At 38.1% G+C, this 13,554-nt stretch overlaps 1 protein-coding gene across 10 annotated transcripts in view; it reads left to right on the top strand.

Annotated features, from left to right (window-relative positions):
• Positions 1-13,554, top strand: part of RGS7 (regulator of G protein signaling 7) — a 498,690-nt gene that overhangs the window by 399,614 nt on the left and 85,522 nt on the right. The window lies entirely within an intron of this gene.

Genomic DNA, 13,554 nt, shown 5'->3' with positions numbered 1-13,554 from the left:
CATGTAAACACCTTAAGATGCAGCAGTCTGTGTGGTAGAATCATCAGAGAGCACTTCCTCTTCCTTTAGGAGGAGATAGAAGTCCACAGCTCTGATTCTTTTCATTTTGTGGTGTTTGGCTACTATTCCAGAGATGCCCTAAAGGAATTCTTCCTTTTTACGATTAGACCTTCAAGGCAGTTATTTGAAGACTTTCACCATCCAGGTGTTCAATTACCATAGTAGATCTCTCTTATCTTGATTAATCTTCTTTAGTTAAGGTATTTCATCTCATACAGTAGTGAAGTCCTACTTCGACTTTATAGTAACATGGTCTTCATTAACATATATCAAAAAATTAAAGAATTTTAAAATTATTTTCATAATATGTCCTCTAGTTACTTTTCTGCTAAGATTTAATTTCTTTCAGTTAATTAATGTATGAGTTGCTGTTGAGTTCTAAATTTTAAGAAAATAAAATTCCCTAAATTTTTGCTATTCATTACCTTTCATTCCTACAAGTTCATTCCCAGTGGTTGAATCATTAAATGAGTATTAGATTTTATAGGACTGTGTGATCATTAAATTTAAAATTCCTTCAAAGAATTGTTTTGGAAATTCCGTTCTTAAAGAAGATAATTACCTCTTCCCTTTAGAGTGAAATTAAGGGTAATGTTTTTAAGCTTTTCTTGTTTTTTTAAAAATCCAAAACTCGGGGCGCCTGGGTGGCTCAGTCAGTTAAGCGACTGACTTCGGCTCAGGTCATGATCTCGCGGTCCGTGAATTCGAGCCCCGCGTCGGGCTCTGTGCTGACAGCTCAGAGCCTGGAGCCTGTTTCAGATTCTGTGTCTCCCTCTCTCTGCCCCTCCCCCGTTCATGCTCTGTCTCTCTCTGTCTCAAAAATAAATAAACGTTAAAAAATTTTTTTTTTTTAAATAAAAATCCAAAACTCATCGAGGTTTTAAGGGTATGTTCATTCAGCATAGATGCAATTACAAAACATGCTTGCATCTTGAACTTACACACTGTACTTCCAGGACATCTTCCAAAACTGCTCCCGCTGCCCCTGCATGGAATAAAAAGAAAAGAAAACAAAACTAGAACGGAAAGAACTACTAGGACAGTGTGGAAATTAGAGAATGGCACTACATACAACTCACTTGGAAGATGTATTGTTTCTGGAATCAACAGAAATTAGCCAAATGAAAGGAAGATTAGCCAGATGAAAGGAAGTGATATCAGACTTACAATTTCTTTTCTCAAGAAACTAGGGCAGCTTTAAGGAATTGGATGAAATTCAGACCTACCCCATTAATGAGTCATCAACCCATGTGGGCTGCAGATAAAAGTAAGTATTGGGAGGGTAGGGAAAGGCTTGCCCTGTCTTGGATTAAGATTTCTTAGCTTAAACTCAAAGCACTCAAAGAGACAGTCCTTTGCCTTGTCTGATGTTTTGTCTCTGGCGTGGATTTCATAAAGCAGCTCAGGCTCTCGGACGTTTAGGGAGCAAGCTTAAGAATAAAGGGGGGAAAGTGGGGAGAGGAGAGGAACGTAGGATCCTTGCAGGATTGTTGTTGCTTTGGGCCGACAGCCGCCACAGCAAACCCAGGGTTCCCTAGGTCAGCTTCACCAGTGCAGGGGCCTCACTCCAAAATGAGTGAGCAAACACCAGGGGAACCTAGAAATAGACAGGGTAGCCACAATGGGCCCTGGCCCTCCTTTTTTGGAAGATCTGAGTTGTGATAGAATAGTTTTCGCAAATTTAGTTTTAAAAAGAAATGTGCAAAGCAAAGTTTACTCACCTTAATTTTCCAAGACAACAGCTTTCTCTCCATGCCCTCCAGGATCTAAATAATTATGATAAAAGGAATTCCAAATGGAATGTGAATACTATAATTAATTTTTATAAAACTGTAATAGAGCATACAGTCAAATCTAGTCACTAAAATTATAAAAATAGCAGAGAGTCAAGATGTATTATTTTCTTCATCGTTTATGGGGGGCAGCACTAGGCTGTATTTAATTTCTGCAGCTAAAATTCAAGAAAAATATGTTAGACATTTATTTAAACATATGAGAATGGCCACTAATGGAATAGTAACAAGTTTTATTCTAAATTATTAAAGGATAAATTAAAGAAAACTCATTCCATGTCACAAAAAGTAGATAGCAAAGAAGTCACAATCCTGGAGGAGAGAGAGACAGAGGCATGAAGATGTAAGAAAAGGAATAACAAACATAGCTGATACAAGAATGAGTGTAAATATTTAAGTCCATCTATTAAAATAACAGGCATCTTTAAGTTAGCTCATAAATAAAAACCAATATCTGTCTGCAAGGAAGTTAAGTAAAACATGCTGACTCTATCAGTTATAGTGGTGAAGCAAAGCTATATCACGCAAATACAATTAGAAAAAGGAACCAGGGTTTGCAATATAGATAAAATGAAAAATAACCAGGGTACAAAGTATTAAATAGAGCCACATTAGTGAGGGGGGCAATCCATAGACATCTTTCCCATTAAAACCTCTCATGTGCAAGCAGTGAAAATGTAAGAAAACAGATAAACATAACCAAAGTGTCTCTTTCAAGCCAGATTGGCACAAAATCAAGTCTGGCCTGAAGGTGAGGATACTGGCATATTTGGGAAGGCATACTGGGCAGAAGTTTGGCAGTGTCTTATAAAATTCATGCTGTGCCTGTCCCACAAATCCCTGCTACCAATTCCAAGAAAATATGCTAACGGAAGCCTATATGGAGTCATTATTTGTAATAGCTCTGAAAAATGAAAGCATTTTCTCACTACTATATGGAGTGTGAAAGAAAAAAAAACAGATTCCTAGGAAAATAGAAAAAGATCAGAGGCAAGGGGTGGGAGGTGGGGGAATTGCAGGAAGGGGAGTCAAAATGTACAAACCGCCAGATACAAGATAAATGAGTTCTGGGGATATGATGTGTGCCATGATGACTACAGCAAACACTGCTGTTTGCACAGTTTGAAAGTTGCTAAGAGAGTGGATCCTAAATGTTCTCATCACAAGGAAAAAAACCTTATTTTTGAATGTTAACTGAACTTATTGTGGTAATAATTTCACAATTCTGTAAGTCAAGTAATTACACTGTGCACCTTAAACGCATACAGTGCTGCGTGTCAATTGTGTCCCAATAAAACTGAGAAGAAAGAAAAAAGGAGAACAATCCAAGTATTTAATTAATAGGTGTATGGCTTAAACAATGTGTGCTGCATTCATAGGATAGAAGAGAGCAGTTAAGAGATACAAACTATGGAAAACTGTGTGAATCTCAGTAAAGTCGAGTAAACAAAAAGCAGATTGTGGAACGTGTCCTATGAATGCTGTATGTGTGTGTGTATATGTATATATATATATACATATATATATGTATATGTATATATGTATGTGTATATATATATACACGCACACATACATATATATAATTTAAAAGTAAATCAATGTTTGCTGAAGTATGCTCAATATTATCTGTATCATTTATTACACTTCTCAAAAAACATGGGGAAATATATGTCCTGCATATATACCTAAAAATTAGTTTCTATCGCTCACGTATAAAGAGGACTTAAGTCTAATAAGAAAAAATCCCCCCCGAGAGAAAAATTAGCAAAGTCATGAATAGCTAATTCACAAAAGAAAAAAGACACCCAAATGGTCAGGAAATATTTAGTGGTGTTTTTACTCAACAAGTATGTCCTGAGCACCTACTATGTGCCAAGTATGTTCTAGGCAAGGGGACACATGGACTAACAAAATCACCAGAACTCCCTGTGCTTGTAGAGCTGGCATTCCAGGGCAGGTGGGAGGCGGTGAGAGTAAGCTCCTCAGCTACTCATGTAAATGGATACAGAAGCTGTGTATGAAGGGGCGCCTGGGTGGCTCAGTCAGTTAGGCGTCCAACTTTGGCTCAGGTCATGTTCTCAGGGTTCATGGTCCGAGCCCCATGTCAGGCTCTGTGCTGACAGCTCAGAGCCTGGAGCCTGCTTCGGATTCTGTGTCTCCCTCTCTCTGGCCCTCCCCCACTCACGCTCTGTCTCACTCTTTCCCTCGAAAACATATAAACATTTTAAAAAATTTTTAAAAAGAAGTTGTGTGTGAGGAGGTGGAAAGTTGTGTGGAAGAGGATGTTGGGCTGGGGGGTGGGGGCAGGGGGAGAGGTGTCACTGGGAAAATGGCAGTTCAGCCCTGAGGAGGGAGATAAGGAGCTTGGGCCCAGGGGACACAGGTACTGCCACAGAAGAGGGAAACAAGGTCCCAGGATAAAGTAATGGATGAGCAAGGACTCTGGTTTTTACCTGAAATGAGATAAGATAGGAAGTAGTTGAAAAGTGGGAAGTTAAAATAAAGTGAAATCGGATTTAAGTCTTTTTTTTAATATTTATTTATTTTTGAGAGAGAGAGAGAGAGAGGCAGAGAGAGAGGCAGAGAGAGAGAGACAGAATCTGAAGCAGGCTCCAGGCTCTGATCTGTCAGCACAGAACCCAATGTGGGGCTTGAACTCACGAACCATGCTTGAGATCATGACCTAAGCTGAAGTTGGATGCCTAACTGACTGAGCCACCCAGGTGCCCCAGAAATCTGATTTAAGTCTTAACAGAATAACTCTGGTTGCTTGGCTGAAAATGGACTCTCCAGAGTTGGAGAGGGTATAAGAAGATTTACTCATGCCTAAACTCTATGGAATTTAGTTCCACAGATCAAAGGACTTGAAAGGTGCATTGAAAGGTGCACACATCCTCATGCAGCAATAGTACTTTAGGAAATTAGCAGATACCTAAAAAATATACAGCCATACATACTTGTATACATATATGCATACATGTTTGCAGAAGTATTAATAAATAATGCAAGACAAAGGGTATAATCCAAGTGTTCAACAATAATGGCTCATTAAATAAATAATAAATGGATTGTCATGAAATAATTTTTATGAATATTACCAAACAATAGTTATTGATATGAAGTTAGCCACAATATAATATTAAAGAAAAAAGTTAATAAGACAACATATGTAGTAAAGTTTGAAAATGTTTTAAGTAAATATATGCAGATTATGTAAATATATGCAGATTTTTGATATAAATACAGATATTCATGTGCATGTTAGTGGATGTATATAGAAGGGAAAAATCCGGAATATGTGCCAAACAATGACAGAAGTGAGATTATAATGATTTTTTTCTTTAATATTTATATATTTTTCTTTATTGTCTGAACTTTTACAATGAGAGATAAGGACTTTAAAAATCAAATTATTTCAACTTTGAAGTTAACCAGTTTGAGTGTATCATTTTTTTTTTCATGTTTATTTTTTGAGAGAGAAAGCTCACATGAGCTGGGGAGGGCAGAGAGAGAGGGGGGACAGAGGATCTGAAGCAGGTTCTACCCTGATAGCAGAGAACCTGATGGAGGGCTCAAACTCACAAACCATGAAACCGTGACCTAAGCCAAAGTCAGACATTCAACCGACCAAGCCCCCTAGGCACCCCTTTGGGTTTATCATTTTTAGTAACAATATAACATTTCATTGAATGCATGAATTCATTGCCCCACTGTGTACCTATATTCCTTGCCATGAAGGCTTACACCTCTGCTGTTTTTCCTGCTGTTTCCCTGGGTTATATTCTCAGAAGAGCAAGCACGGGAACAATGGCCGTGAATGTTTCAAGGCTTTGTTACTCATTGTCAAAATCTTTTCCCCAAAGACATCTTTGCTGTTCACATGCCCACCCACAGTGTTGTTCCACTGCTCTATGGCCAGAGTGGGTTATTGCCACTCTGTAACATCTCTGCTCTTCTGATGAGTGGAAAGTGATTTTTGTAACTGGGTGTTACAAAATGGAAATCCAGCCAAAGTGTTAAGTGGATCAAGACCAGGTGTGAAAGTGCTCTGCTACACTGACATACAAATTGTCACACTAGCTACTGTCAGCTCACATTGAGTGTATTCAAGTTTAAGATGTTGGCTTAAAGACTAGTTTTGTAGCCGTTAGGTCATCAGAAGTCATTGGCCCCATCAGCCCCAAGTGGGAGGAATGAATGGGGAATGCACCTCACCTCAAGTCCAGTGACAAAGATTTCAAGGGGTTTCTGAGAATACTTGACAGGAGTCACCTACTTCTGGGACACAATGGATCATGAATTCCAGGGCTTGGAATTACAAAGGGCAAGGGACAGGCTATCTTGTTATGGATGGAGGAATTGAAAGGCAGGTGGCTATGTTCTGTGGCAAAGAGTGCATGTGTAATCTAAGCTGTATGTGAGAGATGGTCCTGTCCTAGGGAACAGCCTGGACAGGCAAACACACTGGAGAGAGAGGCCAGAGGTACAGTCCAAGGGCTGTGGCAGTGATCAGCCCCAACAATGGCTACAGGTGAGAGATCTCCGGCAATGGTGGGATGGGTTTTCTCCAAAGCATCCTACTAAGTCACATGAGAAACATAATCAGCTTTAAACCTCTGCCCAGTCCAGAGAATGACAACACTAGATCACCACACTGGCATCAGTCGAGTAAGAACGGCAGCACCCTCCTTTGTTCCCCTTCCTCCTTATCCTCCAACTCCAGAAGGCTTAGAAGCCCTGGTCAGCAATACTTGGCAGGGACACAGAAGAACAAGGAAGACAAAGAAGACAATCATACTTCTCTTATTCACAGAACCTGGGGGAGAAGGGCAGACCTCAAGGCTTGAAACCAGACATGAATGTTTGACAGTTACTCAGGATAGACATTCTTGTTTATAAGTTGGGACTCTGAATTACCTGAGTGACAAGCAAGAGTGTAGATACTGCTTGAGTTTTCATTCAGGGACTGTGGAAGGATTTGTTCACACAAATAAACTTGAAAAGATAAACAGTTTCATCATGGCAGTATATGTTACATTTGTATGACTTTGGTTGCAAGTTGGATATTTTTCAAATATGTATGTGGCCATTATATTTCTAGTCTTCATGAATTATATTATATACTTATGATCTTTTAATGTTTACATATTGGTACCTTCATGATTTTCTCACAGACCTCTGTGATATAGCTCTGAACACTTTTGTCATAGACATCGGTTTTTGTTCAACAGAGTATTCCACCTTGGAGAGCTTTATGAAATTAAATGGAAAAAAATTAATGCCAGCATTCACTCTATGTTCAGTAGATGTGTGATCCAGAAACTTTTACACCTAAGGCATATTCAGGCCACATTCTATGCATTTACTACGTGGCCATTTTAGCCAAAGTGGTACGTGAAGCCTTCTCGAACTTTCTTCCACTTAGTGGCATATCCTTCTATTAAATTTCTTGTTTGTTTGAGCCTAAGTCCTCAAAACTGTCTTCTCTAGTCGAAAATTACTGCAGAGAGATATATTTAAACTTGAAATTTAAATTAAATTCTCAATAATGGAAAACATTTAAAAATAACCCAGGAAATGATTTTTTAAAGTTGTTTTCAATATGTTGGCACTGCAGAAAAAAACTCAAGGGTTCTGTTAAGGAATATTCATACTTGCACTTGGGCCTATGTCCATATATAGAACCCTCCGGAGCACTCTGGTGCCCTAAATGATAAAGGGTTAGTACAAAAACACTTGACCTGAGCCATAGTTTTGATGATGCGTAACTACTCTCATTTTTAAAATCTTCAATAAACTGTAAATAAGAATTGAAACCCTCTTTCATCTAAGACGCCCCTTCTCATCTGCATCCTATTCAATGCTGACACCCTCTTCTGGTAAAGAATGGAAGGATCATCTCTACCTGTCCACATACTGTCCTGTATCTAGACTAGTTCAGTGAGGTTTGGGCCCTTTCAGTCCCAACTGTATTTGCAGTATCTTTAACAGTATCCAGAATGTTCCCCACTTGCTAACCCAGACTTTTTCCTTCTTCCTTTTTACAAAAAAAGACTAGTAGAAATCACTTTAGATTTGACTTCCAAATAACTCCTTTGGAAAAGACCCTATTTAACAAATACATGTGGAGCAACTACTATTTACCTGGTTCTGCCTGTCCACGCCTCCACTTTGTTTCCTAGAGAATTAAAGAAAACTGCATTGAAGGACAACTATATTAAAGGATGCATAACTTCCTAGTGAACAGGCATCTAAAAAAATCACCCTGCTCCTGCTTTTATTTATTAGTTTACCTAATGAGGGTAGAAATATGTTTCCCAGAGGGGGTCTGATTTTGAAAAGAGTGAAGATTAGATGACCGGAATAAATGAAGCAAGTAGAGGCTGGTGCAGGAGGACAGGCCCATGGAGCTTGTAGTTCAGGCTTGAAATTTGGTTAAAGGTAATTCTATGGGAGAGCTGAAATTATTTAATTTAGATATTTAGGAAGATTTTTGTCTTTCTCTCAAGAAGAGACATTCTCAGGGGTATTGCACATACGCTACAATCTCTTTTACCAGCTGCTGAGAACATGTTAGATATTTTGTTAAGATCAGTGTATTGAGGAGGGCACCTGTTGGGATGAGCACTGGGTGTTGTATGGAAACCAACTTGACAATAAATTTCACATTAAAAAAATAAAAAAATAAAAAAATAAATCTGCCCTATCAGTAAGAGTTTCTTCAAGAGTGAGCATGAACTATGGCTAATTAGAAAATGAATGCATCATGTCATTTTTGTTTTTGAAGGCTGTCTTTTACTAATTTTGAGAATTAGAAGTTTTGAAAATTACTACTACTAGTAATACTAGTGGAAAAATAAAATTCCCAGGTTGCTTATACAAAGATATGCTCTCAAATCATCTCCTGGGTTCTTACGTGTCTGTAGTAATGTTAGCATTGGGCCGTAGTTGGCTTTCTCCTTTGCCTGGGCCTTCATAAAAGAAGCTTTAGAGAGCAGAAATTGAAGACACAACACCAGTGTTTGCAGAGATCTCAGATTTTCTGTGTAAGATAATTTCCTCAGTGGTATCAGCTGGACTTCATCATCAAAAACTGAGGGTGGCATAGCTTAGCGCAATGGTGGGAATTATAAAAGCACCTCCAGAACTAACCTTACAAAAAAGTGAAATTTACACTCTTCATCCAGCAGATCTATTCAGCACTTACCACATATATAGTTTATCTTGAATTTCGTGAGATTCAAATATCATATGTTATGGAAAATGGCAAAAAAAAAATGCCCTGGAAATCAGGATTGTACCAGAGGGCTCTGATTGTCTTGATGGTATCATAAGAGTTGCTAATAATCCTGAAATAACTTAAGGAATATTATTTGTCAATGACAGAGCTGCTGTGACCTCCACACTCCCTCTGGCACCCATCCTGTAAATCTGTTGCCCAGGTGGGCTTCCCCTGGCAGCAAGGACACGGAGTCCTCAGAAAAATGGAATTAAAAAGTCCTCATATTGTAGTCAGGGAAGATGTTACAGCTTTCTCTCTCCTAGTGGAAAAACAGCTGATGATTCTGAAATGTAGTAAAGGAGATGCCAAGAAGCCTTCAATTTACAATAAGAGATTCTTTCAGTTGACAGAAGATTATGGAAATAATCAAATGTGCCAATAATGATTCCTTCTTCCATGCAGTTCCTTTTAAAAAAAATGGTGTTATGTGTGTCTCTAGGTGTTTAAGCTCATTTGATGTGTTATTTCAAAGGCTTTATTTTCCCTCTTATTTAATAAAAATAAAGAAAATTTCTAAACATATATTGTTTCCTTTTTTTAATTTTTAAAAATATAATTCATTGTCAAATTGGTTTCCATAAAATACCCAGTGCTCATCCCAACAAGTGCCCTCCTCCCTGCCCATCACCCACTTTCCCCTCTCCCCCACACCCCATCAACCCTCAGTTTGTTCTCAGTATCCAAGAGTCTCTTATGGTTTGCCTCCCTCCCTCTCTGTAACTTTTTTTCCCCCTTCCCCTCCCCCATGGTCTTCTGTTAAGTTTCTCAGGATCCACATATGAGTGAAAACATATGGTATCTGTCTTTCTCTGCCTGACTTATTTCACTTAGCATAATGCCCTCCAGTTCCATCCACGTTGCTGAAAATGGCCAGATTTTATTCTCTCTCATTGCCAAGTAGTATTCCACTATATATATAAACCACATCTTCCTTATGCATTCATCAGTTGCTGGACATTTAGGCTCTTTCCATAATTTGGCTACTGTTGAAAGGACTGCTATTAACATCGGAGTACACGTGCCCCTATGCGTCAGCATTCCCATATCCCTTGGGTAAATCCCTAGCAGTGCTATTGCTGGATCATAGGGTAGTTCTATTTTTAATTTTTTAAAGAACCTCCACACTGTTTTCCAGAGTGGCTACACCAGTTTGCATTCCCACCAACAGTGCAAGAGGGTTTCCGTTTCTCCACATCCTCTCCAGCATCTATAGTCTCCTGATTTGTTCATTTTAGCTACTCTGACCAGTGTGAGTTGGTATCTCAGTGTGGTTTTGATTTGTATTTCCCTGGTGATGAGTGATGTTGAGCAACTTTTCATGTGTCTGTTGGCCATCTGGATGTGTGCTTTGGAAAAGTGTCTATTCGTGACTTCTGCCCATTTCTTCACTGGATTATTTGTTTTTCAAGTGTGGAGTTTGGTGAGTTCTTTATAGATTTTAGATACTAGCCCTTTATCCATTATGTCATTTGCAAATATCTTTTCCCATTCTGTTGGTTGCCTTTTAGTTTTGTTCATTGTTTCCTTTGCAGTGCAGAAACTTTTTATTTTGATGAGGTCCCAATAGTTCATTTTTGCTTTTAATTCCCTTGCCTTTGGAGATATGTCGAGTAAGAAATTGCTGCAGCTGAGGTCAGAGAGGTTTTTTTCCTGCTTTCTCCTCTAGGGTTTTGATGGTTTCCTGTCTCGCATTCAAAGTCCTTCCTCCATTTTGAGTTTATTTTTTGTGAATGGTGTAAGAAAGTGGTCTAGTTTCATTCTTCTGCATATTGCTGTCCAGTTCTCCCAGCACCATTTGTTAAAGAGACTGTCATTTTTCCATTGGGTACTTTCTTGCTTTGTCAAAGATTAGTCGGCCATACATTTGTGGGTCCCATTCTGGGTTCTCTATTCTATTCCATTGGTCTATGTGTCTGTTTTTGTGCCAATCGCATACTGTTTTGATGATTACAGCTTTGTAGTAAAGGCTAAAGTCTGGGATTGTGATGCCTCCTGCTTTGGTTTTCTTCTTCAATATTACTTGGGCTATTCAGGGCCTTTTGTGGTTCCATACAAATTTTAGGATTCTTTGTTGTAGCTTTGAGAAGAATGCGGGTGCAATTTTGATTGGGATTGCATTGAATGTGTAGATTGCTTTGGGTAGTATTGATGTTTTAACAATATTTATTCTTCCAATCCATGAGCATGGTATGTTTTTCCATTTCTTTGTATCTTCTTCAATTTCCTTCATGAGCTTTCTATAGTTTTCAGCATATAGATCTTTTACATCTTTGGTTAGGTTTATTCCTAGGTATTTTATGGTTCTTGGTGCATTTGTGAAGGAGATCTGTTTCTTTATTTCTCTTTCTGTTGCTTCATTATTGGTGTATAAAAATTCAGCCAGTTTGTGTACATTAATTGTACCCTGCGACTATGCTGAATTCAAGTATCAGTTCTAGGAGACTTTTGGTGGAGTCTTTTGGGTTTTCCATGTGTAATATCATGTCGTCTGCAAAAAGTGAAAGCTTGACTTCATCTTTGCCAATTTTGATGCTTTTGATTTCCTTTTGTTGCCTGATTACTGATTCTAGGACTTCCAGCACTATGTGAAACAACAGTGGTGAGAGTGGACATCCCTGTCGTGTTCCTGATTGCAGGGAGAAAGCTTTCAGTTTTCCCCATTGAGGATGGTATTAGCTATGAGCTTTTCATAAATGGCATCTATGACGTTTAAGTATGTTCCTTCTATCCTGACCTTCTTGAGGGTTTTCATCAAGAAAGGATTCTGTATTTTGTCAAATACTTTTTCTGCATCTATTGACAGGATCATATGGTTCTTATCTTTTATTAATGTGGTGTATCACATTGATTGATTTGCAAATATTGAACCAGCCCTGCAGCCCAGGAGTGAATCCCACTGGATCATGGTGAATAATTCTTTTTATATGCTGTTGAATTCGATTCACTAGTGTCTTGTTGAGAATTTTTGCATCCATATTCATCAGGGATATTGGCCTTCTTTTTTTTTTTTTTTTGGTTGGGTTTCTGTCTGCTTTGGGAATCAAAGTAATGCTGACTTCATAGAATGATTCTGCAAGTTTTCCTTCCATTTCTATTTTTTGAAACAGATTGAGAAGGATAGGTATTAACTCTTCTTTAAATGTCTAGTAGAAATCCCAAAGGAAGCCATCTGGTCCAGGACTCTTATTTGTTGGGAGATTTTTGATGACTGATTCAATTTCTTCATTAGTTATGGGTCTGTTCAAATTTTCTATTTCTTCCTGTTTGACTTTTGGTAGTGTGTGGTTGTTTAGGAATTTGTCCATTTCTTCCAGGTTGTCCAGTTTTCTGGCATGTAATTTTTCATAGTATTCCTTGATAATTGCTTGTATTTATGAGGGATTGGTTGTAATAAATACATTTTCATTTGTGATTTTATCTGTTTGGGTCCTTTCCCTTTTCTTTTTGATAAGCCTGGCTAGAGGTTTATCAATTTTGTTTAGTTTTTCAAAAAACCAACTATTTGCTTTATTGATCTGTTTTTCTGTTTGTTTGTTTTTGGATTCTATATTGTTTATTTCTGCTCTGATCTTTATTTCTCTTCTTCTGCTGGGTTTGGGGTTTCTTTGCTGTTCTGCTTCTATTTCCTTTAGGTGTGCTGTTAGATTTTGTATTTGGGATTTTTCTTGTTTCTTGAGATAGGCCTGGATTGCAATGTATTTTCCTCTTAGGACTGCCTTTGATGCATCCCAGAGGGTTTGGATTGTTGTATTTTCATTTTCATTTGTTTCCATATGTCTTTTAATTTCTTCTCTACTTGTCTGGTTGACCCATTAGTTCTTTAGTGGGATGTTCTTTAACCTCCATGCTTTTGGAGGTTTTCCAGACTTTTTCCTGTGGTTGATTTCAATTTTCATAGCATTATGATGTGTAAGTGTGCATGTTATGATCTCAGTTCTTTTATATTTATTGAGGACTGTTTTGTGACCCAGTATGTGATCTATCTTGGAGAATGTTCCATATGCACTCGAGAAGAAAGTGTATTCTGCTGCTTTGGGATGTAGAGTTCTAAATATATCTGTCAAGTCCATCTAGTCCAATGTGTCATTCAGGGCCATTGTTTCTTTACTGATTCTCTGTCTAGATGATCTATCCATTGTTGTAAGTGGATTATTAAAGTCCCTGCAATTATCACATTCTTATGGATAAGATTGCTTGTGTTTGTGTTTGTTTTAAATATTGGGGTGCTTCCAAATTCGGTGCATAGACATTTATAATTGTTAGCACTTCCTGATGGATAGACCCTGTAATTATTATAGAATGCCCTTCTTCAACTCTTGTTATAACCTTTAATTTAAAGTCTAGTTTGTCTGATATAAGTATGGCTATTCAAGCTTTCTTTTGACTTCCAGGAGCATAATATATTGTTCTCCATCCCCT

Source organism: Acinonyx jubatus, chromosome E4 (assembly GCF_027475565.1).
Source record: "Acinonyx jubatus isolate Ajub_Pintada_27869175 chromosome E4, VMU_Ajub_asm_v1.0, whole genome shotgun sequence".
Taxonomy (NCBI): Eukaryota; Metazoa; Chordata; class Mammalia; order Carnivora; family Felidae; genus Acinonyx; species Acinonyx jubatus.
The sequence above is the reverse complement of the archived record's forward strand: the minus strand, read 5'-3'. Positions and strand labels throughout refer to the sequence as shown.